Source organism: Canis lupus, chromosome 29 (assembly GCF_011100685.1).
Source record: "Canis lupus familiaris isolate Mischka breed German Shepherd chromosome 29, alternate assembly UU_Cfam_GSD_1.0, whole genome shotgun sequence".
In the NCBI taxonomy this organism is placed as follows: domain Eukaryota; kingdom Metazoa; phylum Chordata; class Mammalia; order Carnivora; family Canidae; genus Canis; species Canis lupus.
In genome coordinates, this window is record NC_049250.1 from 14,571,766 (window position 1) to 14,583,823 (window position 12,058).

General features: G+C 35.1%; 1 long non-coding RNA gene across 2 annotated transcripts in view; it reads left to right on the forward strand.

The window, feature by feature from the left end:
- The first annotated feature begins 224 nt into the window (after positions 1 to 224).
- Positions 225 to 12,058, forward strand: part of LOC102153892 — a 69,300-nt gene continuing 57,466 nt past the window's right edge. Inside the window, exons 1-2 of one of the 2 annotated variants that reach the window (XR_005381003.1) lie at positions 225 to 310; positions 3,467 to 3,561. This is a non-coding gene — a long non-coding RNA (uncharacterized LOC102153892). Of the gene's footprint in view, positions 365 to 3,466; positions 3,562 to 12,058 lie in introns of both variants that reach the window. The other variant, XR_005381005.1, reaches the window with a different exon arrangement.

Below are 12,058 nucleotides of genomic sequence, written 5' to 3' on the forward strand. Positions count from 1 at the left end.
GAAAATCATATGCTAGCATGTTAACAAAATTATTTTTATTCTATTGTGACTGAAGAAAAATACTATCTTCTGAAAAATAACTCTTATTGAATTCAAGCCTTTAACTAATTAACAATAACCTCCAAGCTAAATAATTCAAACTTCCTTAATTTCTTCTTCTTTTTTAAGTCCCTTTAATTTCTTAAAGGCCAGCACAGTTCTATCTGTTGTCATCTGGTTGTCATGTCAGTGATGGAACTCAGAACATGCTTCTCTAAAATATGAAGCCCTGGCATATTGAATATTTTAAGTTGAAGGATTCTGAAAAATGGTAGGTGCAGGAAGGACACTGTGATCTCTCTTCTCCCCTGAACCAGGTGGAAAGGTGAGAGGTGCCTTCACGTGAGAGATGTCTTCCCTAAAATCTATGAAGACAGAATGATGCCCACAGGCATCTATAACAAAAAGGGCTTTCTAATTTCTCCCCCAGGTTACTATCCATAGCTCATATCTTTTTGTCCTATCATTTTTTCCATGACTCTTCACTCTTATCAAGCCTACTACAAAATAGGCTTAACCATTTGGGGGCGGGGGGCTCTTCATTTCCTTATGAAGCCTCCTGTGTCATGTAAAACTTATATTAAGTAATGTGTATGCTTTTCTCCTATTAATCTTTGTCAGCTTAATTTTCAAGCCAGTCAAGGACCATAAAAAGGTCAAGGAAAACACTTCCTGTCCGACACAGTCTCACAGGAGGCATGGGGAAGGAAGGGTGTTGTTGCCTATGACAATGGCATGGCAGAGATATCCAGAGTTGTAGATGACCACGTGTTACACCAGTATCCTGCCAATTCCACTGCATGAATTAGCAGTGAAAGTTGAGAGGAAGTGAGGAAATACAAGTGATAAATGGGAACAGGACAGGTGAAGGTATACAAAACAGAGGTGTGGGCAGCCATACTAGTCATAACACCATGAATGTATGTGCAATGTTGACAACTCTCAAAAATAAAATTTTTAAACTTCTTATCAACTTGAAGTTTATTAACATTAAGCCCTAAAATTGCCATGCTTGCTTGTTCTTTTAACATAATTATGCAGTCCTGGAGATGGGTCAATATTAATAATAGGGATAAAATATTATGATTCTCATTGAGGTCAAAAGAGCCTTAGTGCTTCCAGTGAGCCTGACCAGAAAGAGAAGGCAGACTCCACAGCTCACGTGCAGCATGCTAAGAGGTGTGAGTGTTTGTGTGTGAAGAAATCACTTTAATTTCAAACTGCACTGCTCCCTATTTCCTACTCTTTAGCAGGAGGTCTCTAGCCTGTTCAGAAGTAACAATACTCTAAACACAAAGAGGTATTTCCGAGTCTCTCCTAAAAGTGGCAGAGCCAGAGCCCTCCCGCAGGGCTGGGCTCCCCTTGCCTACCATTATTCATGGGCAGGCTGCTCAGAACCACTTCCACCATCTGCCTCCAGCTGTGTTGGCATAACAGAAAGTCAAATGTGCTGCAACAAGCTCCAACCCTGAATTTATTGTAAAAGCCACCATTTCTATTTCATTTGGCTAGTAAACAATCTCACACTATTAGGATGGTTAATTATAAATAACAGTCTAGCCTCTTTTAATTGAAATCTACATTTATTTAGAGCCTTTTCATGAGACTAGAATTAAGAAACAAAAAGCATTAGGAATGAATAGAAATGGACCACACTATTCAAACAGAAAAACCTCAAAAGCTAAGAATTAAAGTGCTTCTAAAAAGTAACAATATTTTCCACTTTAGCAGAAATTTTGTTCTCCTGTTCTCAAATTACATTGTCAGTGTTAAGTCATCCCACATTCCCGAACTGAAACAGGGGTTATCATTTTTGTTCTGACATTAAAATATACCTGTAGATATACGTATAACTGAATGGTACATAGAGGTGTTTTAAAGAAAATGAAGAAATTCATGAAAATCCATTCTTTTGTTAGAAAATACTTATTGATTGCCTATTATGTACAAATAACTGAACTAAATGCTGTAGGACTGTGATCTGGGAAATTTTGGTTGTAAGAGATTGTAAGAAACATATATTATGATGCAGTATACACTTACAAATATATTTATATGACTTAATACTTCTGAGACAATATTTAACCTTAATATGTGTGATATATCCTGATATTTTCAATTGTATTCTAATTAATAATGTATTATTATAATCTACCTAATAAAAATGATGATAAACCCACTGAATTAACTTAAAAACCCACTAATGGATTGAAATCTGTAGTTTGAAAACAATATTGAAGAGATAGCAAGGCAAATAATACTCCATTTCCTGCCCTTTAGGAGCTTATGGTCAAATAGGAAAAATAAAACAAAAAACAAAAAGAGGTAAGAAGAAGAAGAGGAGGAAAAGAAAGCAGCCTGAGACTTTAATTAAAGGAGAGAATATAATAAAAGAATATTGCAACATCATAAGAGTTGAAAAAAGAGATAGATCATATGCAGTCAAAGGAAGGTTTAATGAAGAATCTGATGTATATGATCTAACTTGAAAGCAGGTAGGATTTTGAGAGTCAGATATATAGAAGAGTAGAAATGATATTGCAGATGGAATTCACAGCATGGGCCAAGGCACACAGATGAATAGGAAAAGGATTTAGGAAACAGTGAGTCACCCATTTTGGCTGGAGAATAGTGTGTAATCTAAAGTAATAGAGAAGAATGTTGGAAAGATAAAAGGACTCTTTGATGTCAGAGTGAATATTATTTTAAAGTTTAGTAGGCAATGAAGGAAAATGTAAAACTGCCCATCCATCCATCCATCTATCCACCCAACAAGAATTTATTAAGTAGCAATAGGCAAGACCCTCTACAAGCTACTGGAGAAAATGAGTGAGCAAACATCCCAGCCCCTTTATTGTTTACATTCTTGAAAGAACTATAAAACTATTAAACAATTAGCAATAACACAAGAAGAAGCCATTTAAGAAAATTAATTTGGCAACCACTTGGAGAAGAACGTTGAACTATATAAGAGATTAAAAGCAGGAAAGCCAATTATGAAATGGAAAAGACTAATTGTCTAATAAGTTCAAAGGTGAAATGCAACTGTTGCTCTAAGTTTGCATGTTTTAGCTCTGCCATTCAAACTTCCTCTGTCCTCCTTTCACTGTGAAATTTGTATGAGTTCGGCCAGTCCAGCACTCTTCCGTCGTGATGGACTTACAGAACCACCCACCTATCCTCTACCACTCATTGGTTTATGGAGTATAATAGATGGGCATATATCTCTTTTGTCTGAGAGGTTTCATTTTAATGTCATTATTGAACCATTTTGGCCAGTCATGAGTTAAGTCTCAGCTGGAGATAGCATGCTCTCCCTCTTGTCTATTATTTTCCTTGTTTCAGTTTTTCTGTCATGGTGGATTTTAATAACACAAAAGTCAGGGTAGGAGATTGTTATTAAACAGATTTTTCTTTTTTTTTTTAGTTCACTTCGCCATTATGTCCAGTCAACCCGTGCCTGGTATTTCTAAACGTTATAGACGTCACAGTAACCTAACTACCTCTAGCACTAGGGGAAAGGTAAGCTTATTTTTTAGCTGCATGATTTATGTTTGGGATGATTATTATCTACTTTCCTTTTTTTTTCAAATCTATTGTATGATTTTTCTCTTTTATTTTAAAACAAATACTTTAATCCTTTTTATTTAGGGTAGTTGTAGTCGGTCATAAAAGGGGCCACTTGGTATCAGAACACCCTCACATATTTGCCTAATAATCCCTTTTAAGTAATCTGGCCCGTTGTTAATGGCTTTTTTTAAGCCAGTCATACACTTAGAATCAAAATTAGCATCTAAATGAGGATGTTTTAAAACGCATGCCTAGGGGTTGCTAGTTTCACCTTTTTTATAGTTTGCCATGTTAAATTATGTAAAATAGAAATGGTATTTTAGTATTTAATGAGCTAATGCAGAACCTATTGAGACAGCCTCCCATCCCCCCTTCTCTCTTGTACAGCCCACAAAATGCTTTTTAGGTATGAGAAATGGCCATGAATTTTAAAGCTTGTGTCAGAATGCAGAGAACCTTTCCTTCTCAACTACCCTGAATCAAAAGCAAGGTATTACTAGGAAAAATGCTAGTGTAGGAATTGGCTTTAGAATCAAACATTTTTTTCTGATGTTGTTATGCGCGATAAAATTAATTAATTTAGCATTTAGTTTTTCTAAAAAATGCATTATGGTTTATATAATGTTACAGTCTCAATTCAATTAGCAAAAAATATTAGTTAAAGCAAGAAATGATGGCACAAGCAGAAGAAAAATGAAACATCCATTCAAAAATATCCGAAGAACATGAAAAGAATTATGGTCAGAGAAGTTACAAATATTATGAAGAAAAGTGGAATGAATCAGACCCATGTATTTTAGCCTGACATCACGAACATTTCCAGAAAATTAGATCTATTATCTGGTAGTTTGTTCCTACAAGAGAAATAGGAGCTTCATTGTTTAAGTCATTTAGAAATAGAGGACCCCAAATGATAAGGACTGTGGTATAGAAGAGGGAAGAAGGGAATGATTAGATGAACTGGTAAATTGGTTCTCTCTGTAATTCCAAACACTCTCTTTTGTAGTGTAGAAAATCAAGGCAGAAGAATTTTTATGTGAGATTTGATAAAGATAACATTTTTTTCTGTTTAAATATTAAAGCAATCTTTGGAGAAAAGATCCTAGGAAAAAAATACATAGATCAAAAACCACAAGAGATTTGCAAATGATGAAGGCTTAAACCATCAATAGCACTCTGGAATTTCAAAGCCCTGGGATCTAAGGTGATTGTTTTCCTCTATTTCTCTTCTGTTTCCTGGGTTGTTTTTGTTCTTCATCATCCATTCTCTGTACACAATCTCCCCACTTCTATCTTAAAACCAACTTCTTGTTCACTTGGAAGATTGACTTTTTCTATTTAAATAACTTTGATTTTTGCTGAAAGAAAGCCAAAGTGACACAATCTTCATGGAAAATCATATTTTGCCTCCTTTTTTTTGAAGAATTTTTATTTAAAGTGGTATATTTGGTACAAAATTGTGCACCTTTGTCTAAGTAGAAATTAAGATTTTCCATTCTGCCCATATCACCATCCACTCCTTAAAAGTGGCTACTAAAAATATTTCTGTACGTATTTGATGTTCATGCAGACATTCCCATGTATATATGAGTGTTGTATACTACTTTTTACCTGGAATTTATCAATTCTTTGCTAATAGATACATTTATGTTGGTTCCAATAATTTACTATTACTTATGGCATTGTAATTATAGTCTTTGAATTTAAATACATGCTGAGTCAAATGTAAAATATTTGTTGGGTTGTATCTCTGAGTTTAATATCTTTTTTCCCAATTATCCTCCAAAAAGCTTGAATTAGTGGCCCAAATTATGTGAAACTTTCTCTTTCACATTCATATCTTCATCAAGAAAGAATTGATATTCAAATATTTTAATCTTTGCCAACCTAATATTTGAAAACTATTGTTGTCTTAATTTGTGTTTTTCTATTATGTGTAGCATCAGTCTTTTTTGTATGTGTTTATTGGCATTTATATTTCCTTTTTCTTTGAAGAGCCTTATTTAGACCTTTTGCCTATTTTATTGTTAGTTTCTTATCATGTGAAAACTCTTTGTATGTCATGTAAACTAGCCATTTGTGTGGTAAACATTTTTTCAGAATGTTGTTTGCCTTCAACCTTGTTATTTTTATAGAGTCAAATTTATTAACTCTAATTGCATTTATGATTTTTATTTTTCATGTCATGCTCACAATGGTAATGCTTGACATGGTATTTCAATAGAATCGCTTGGTCCTTGTTGCTCCCATTGTACTACCTTTTCTACAGGACTAGCAGGTTGTATTATAATTATCTGTTCCCTTCACTAGATTGTTGATTCCAAGCAGAACATGACACTGTCATATTTGTTTTTGTAGTTTAGTTAGCAGAAAAGCCAAAATGCCATTACATATAAATACTAGCTGGTAAATGATAAGTAAATAAACATAATTAAATGTAAATAAATGAATTAGTGAATGAACAAATGGATAAATAAAATCTGAAGCTTAGGATCAGCCAGATGTGAAATCTGGAAATGAACTCATAACCTTGTTATGAATTTATCCCATCCATTTATAAAATCATACAGTTTTAATTCCTAAAATTCATTATTATTTAATAATCATTTTCTATAGTACAGTTTAAAATTTTTCTTGAAATCTTTTCTATATCTCTAATTTTAATCTCTTCTTGATTCTTTTTTATTGTAATTATTTTTCTCATTTTATTAATTAGATAGTCCCATACTCTGGTTCTCCTTACTTTAGCAGGCATAGTATTTTATTAGTCACATGCTTTGCTAACAAGTTGAACTAGCTTTTAAAAAAAAATGCTGAATGCTTTGTCTAACCAAATATAGTCCTACTCAAAGTAGTTAAAAGTAGGGCACAGTTACCTTAGGAACAACAGAAACCAGGTATATGAAACCATTAGGACATCCTCCCTCATTCTACTCTACTTCTTCTGCTGTCAATTCATTCTCTGGTTTATCCTCAATACTAGAAACATATCCATTTGCACCTTTTGGGTTTAATATCCTCAAAGCTTACAGTAATCAGAAAAATAAGGACTATTGCCTCCTGGGTCTGTGTTAAAAAAATGAATGAATAGATAAATAAATAATAAAACAAGAGAAGGATTAATTGGCCAGGCAGCAGTCAAATACACCCTCTTGGAATAAGCACTGTGTATCTGTGGTGATGTTATACAATGATTGGGTGATTATGGGCCTCATAAAGAACAGATTCCATTAACAAAAAGAATAAAGGAAGGTCTCAGCAAGTGTCCTGATTAAAACCTATTTGTTGGAAGTCAGACAGACCTAGGCCTTATAGTGCTTTTGACTTAATCTTCCTGAGGCTACGTTTTGTCATCTATAAATGGAGTAATAAAAGTATACCTAATAAAGGGATGTTATTTAAAAATGCAATGATATAATATAGGTGCTTAGCATATTACTGCTCAATAAATCTTAGCTATCATCATCCTCCTCAACTTCATCCTTATTATCATCACTGATGAATAATCAGAAAGAAGTTTTAGAAATGGGAGAAGAATTTTTAAGAGGAACATACATGAGAAACTGAAAAGAAGAATATGGAGGATAATTTTTGCAAAAAGGCAAGTAAATTACAAGATGCAAATGCTCAAATACTTTAGATACTACAGAACCTAATAACAATAGTTATGTCATTAGCCCCTTACTACTGTGCTAACAGTAGTATATTGTTTCATTTCATCTTGCAACAACCCTAAGAGTCTGCTTAAGATTCTCTCTCTCCCTCTCTCCCTGTACCTCTCCCCCCCTCTAAAAAAAAAGATTCAGGAAAATTGTGCTCTGATTCTGAGTCCGCCTCCAGTAGGTGCATGGATATAAACAAATCATGCAACTTTTCTGAGATTTCATTTCTATACTTGTCATATCCAAATAATACCAGTCTCTACTGGAGAGTGCACACACAGCACTAGACATACCAATAACCCCTTTCTGCACAAAGAGCTAGAAACAATTTCTTTACCCTTGGGACTTTGTGCTAGACATGAAGGCCTGACATGAAATCAACACAAATAGATTGGTCCAACATTCATGGACACAGAAATACATGCAGGTAATAGGACTGACTGATATAAAAAACAAAACAAACACACACACAGAGAGAGAGAGAGAGAGAGAGAGAGAGAGAGAAAAGCCTGTAAGCTAAATCCATGAATCAATAGAAATCATGAGTCAGCAGGAACCATGAAGTTTAAAATAGAGAAGAGAGTACATCTTCCAGAGGCAGAGACATTGAGATAAGCATAAATAGATGTCTACCAACCCCAACCACTACTATCAAGAAGGGAGAAAAAACTTGCTTTCAGTTTATTGTCAAAAGTACATTAAATCAACTATGGAGATTTTGAAATCTAGGTTCTCTGACTTCTGTCTACAAGATTGTTAAGATGGTTTCTTTTTCATTTCCCTGTTGATCTCTACAATGCCCATTAGCTGAAGTAACCTGATCATGTTTCTGTAAATTGAAACCAGGAAGACTGACAAGCAGCCCTATGAGCCTCAAATAAGAATAAAATTAAATATGAAAAGGCTTTAAATATTAAAAACTAAACAAAACAGGATATTTTGATAGTAAAGGGATGTAACAACTGTATGTGTCTGAAGAGACCTAATTTAGTAAAGATTTAGAATGTCTTTTAAAAAAACTAATTATACTATTTACATTTACTGAAAGGTGAATATGAATGTGTTTGACAATCATTTTTAAGTTTCTGATTTCCTTCAGAGTTCTAATGAGGACAACTGTCAGGATATGTTTTCCCCCTCAAAAAAAAAAAAAAGAGTCAGAATAGTTTTCCATTAAAATATCTTAATTTCTCCATACTGTTCCTTGAGAAATAATTGAAGCTCCTTTGCTTGGAATACTGGTAGGGAAAATCATTAAAATATGCTGGAGGGAACTAGCCTGTACTATCCTGGGGATGGAAGAGTTGAATGTAAGTCCTTTCATCTTTATTTAGACTCTTCTGTAATATATTTCTTTTCTGAGAAAGAATTTATCTCCCTCCAACAACATGCTGGGGAAAATGGCAATACCAAACTATATCATAATGCAATAATCTATGTAATTAAATTATTTCATGGATCAATAGGAATGTGCAAATTGTGAAAAACTGTGAAATGTAATAATGTGTCTGACATTATAATTTCTGATGGCTTATTTATTCTTCAAGGGCTTTATACATTGATGCTCATTTGATTTCCCTGAACAAAGAAATGTTTCCTGGTTTGCTTTGGTTCTTCATTCCTTAGACAAATATATGTAGAGAGCATGTTCTGTGTAAGGCATTGTGTTAAGTGCTGTAGGGGATAAGAGGAAAAATAGGGTCTTTCTCCTTAAGGAGGCTATGTTCTAATACAGACAGAGAGACTGCATGGTACAGTAGAGAGAAAAGGACTCTGGGAACACACAGACTGCATTCAGATTCCATCTCTGGCCCTTGCCAGCCGGGTATCTGTCTTTTTGCATGTAAAATCATGATAAAAATGCCTCTCTGAGGTAACTGTTCTGAGAATGAGGAGATAATGTACATAAAGTACCTAGAGAAATATTCGTATTCAATTAATCAGTGTGACTTTCCTTACTCCTTAAAGAAACAACAACAACAACAAAAACTATAATCAGGTAATATGTGCTAAATATATAAATCAATTACCTAGAGAATAATGTGGGAACTTTGCTCTAAGTTTTTAAATATAGTGGCTGCCAACTAGGAGAGTGAACTATCAGAAACACCTGGGAAGCTTTTTTTTTTAACTCCTTCAACTATCCCAACTACCCCTCAATATCCACCCCACTCCCTACTACATCCATACATTCTAAAATGTGTCAATCAAGTAGAGAGACAACCAAGCAAGTAGGGAAATGCTGAGTTCTGACACTTACTGATTTTAGCCAAGACATTCAATCTAAGTTTTAGTTTAGGGCAAATACCATGATTGCAAAGGTTTTCCATTCCCTGTAAGTAACATTGTGAATGTCCTATATTAAATACCCAGCAACTGTTTCCCCATTAGCTAAATAAACTGTGAAATAGCAAAGTTGTAAGTATAGTACGGTATTACTCTAAGAATTAAAGTAGTTTCTGTAAAACACCTTCTCAGTGATGCACACACTTGATATTTAATAGCAATTATCATGGAAGGGAGAGACATCCAAGAAAAACATCCCAGAGGAAATAACATCGAACATAGCAGGATTCTGATATGCCAGAGTAGACTGGGATAACTTAGCAAGCACTGTGGCAGGGTCATGTATATTTGAGAATAGTGGATAAGCTAGTTTAACTGGTGTTTAAGATCCATAACAGCAGAACGTGGCAGATGATGTTGCAAAGTAGACTGTGGTCAGTATGTGAAAGTCCCTGAAAAAGCTATTGAGGAGATTTTATTACATCCACCGTGCAAGGTGAAGCAAACGAAGGTTGCAACACAAAAGAAAGAGAGACATGATTAGAACTTCGCTTTCAGAGGATTAATGTAGCACTTCTATTCAGGATGGGAGGAAACCTGACAAGAGGTGTGCACATTACCCAGGAAGCAAGAGTGTTTAAATAATGGTAGAAGTATTAATGGAAGGAACAGGTCAAGAGACATTTCAAGAGAGCAATCAACAAAGCTTGATAATATGGTGAGGTGATGAAAGGATGACAAAATGTTCTAGAATTAATTCAAAGTTTGGTAATTATTAGAATAATTATTCCCTTTACAAAAGCAGAGATGTCAACAGGAGAAACTGTTTTGGAAAAGGAAACTATTTGTTTAACAAAAAACTGTTAAGCATTTTAATTCGGTTTTGAACTTGATGCATTTGAGGTATCAGGAATTTATCCAGGAAAGAGTCAGAGATTGGGGCCAAAGATGTTTTTTGACCATCATTTCAATAGAAATTTTAAAAAGACTTCATGAAGGATTAAAGATAGGGCCTCAGGGACATTCATCTTTCAGAGGCAAGAAAAGAAGATAAACTTGTCTATTTTACCAAAATAAAATTGTCCTAGTACCATAATCACTTAAGACTATGCCTTCGATTTTATTTAAATGTGTATTTATGGCTTCACATTTGTATGACAGGAGATTTTTAAAAAACTACTGATTACTTTTATTTTCAACACAACTACTTATTAATTGTTTAAAACTCCCTTTTCAGAAGCTTTATTTACTTCATATAGGAATAATTCTCCAAATGGCCCTAGACAAGTTTTCCAGTTTACTTAACTCCAGGAATCCTGCATTTATTTTCTTAATGCCCTTGGTTCTTTTTGCCACCCATAGGATATTGTGAGAGGAATGATTCACAACAATTAAAACTCGGTTTGCAAGAGAATTGTAGACTTGGCAGATAGAAAGGGACCTGCATAATCAATCGTAAAACAGGTCTTCTGCCATCCATTAGGATTTTGACTTCAATATTAGAGCTACCATTCAGTTAATGAAAATTGCCTTATATGGAATTACATGTAAATGATACATATTATTTCCGCCATTTGAAGAAGTTATGCTAATCGGTACTTTGTGGTCTATTTAACAGTACAACCATGCCTGGTGGTGACTCAATCCAACTTTTCTAGATATTTTATTTCAGTGATAAGCAGAAAAAGGGCATTCCAGGAATTTTCAGGATGAAGGTCGAGATAACAGAGACTGGTGTGTGATTTTAATTAATCAATTAATTAAGCAGATATCTGCTAAATCCTAGAGTGCCAATGGCGAACAATACTTCTGCCTTCACAGAGTTTTCAGTGCAGCAGAAAGACTAACGTACCCAAAATCAATTTCAACGAAGGAGATGTACTTATGGGTGGGGTGGGGGTGGGGGGCCAGACAAAAATGCCACAGGGCCCAGAGCAGGGGCAGCTACTTAGCTCAGAGGTATTCTGGAATGTTGCCAGTAGCAAAGTGACATTTAAATTGAGGCCAGAAGAATGAATAGGAGCTGTCCAGGGAAAAGAGGAGAGAGGAAGTGGAGCAAAGCACTTCACCTCTCTGACCCTCAGTTTCATCACCTGTGAATTAGGGAACACAGACCTCACGTGCTTTTTGCAGGTATAAAACCCAATGCCCTAATTTAACGAGTTCTTCCTTATACCCAAAATGCCCTTCCGCCTAGTATCCTTCTTCCCCTGGATTGCCTGGTTAATTCCTATATGCCCTTAAAGACAACTCAAGACATCTTTTTTTTTTTTTAATTTTTATTTATTTATGATAGTCACAGAGAGAGAGAGAGAGAGGCAGAGACACAGGCAGAGGGAGAAGCAGGCTCCATGCACCGGGAGCCTGATGTGGGATTCGATCCCGGGTCTCCAGGATCGCGCCCTGGGCCAAAGGCAGGCGCCAAACCGCTGCGCCACCCAGGGATCCCAACTCAAGACATCTTAAAGCTCCTTCTTGAAGCTCTTTTTGAAGTCCTCCAT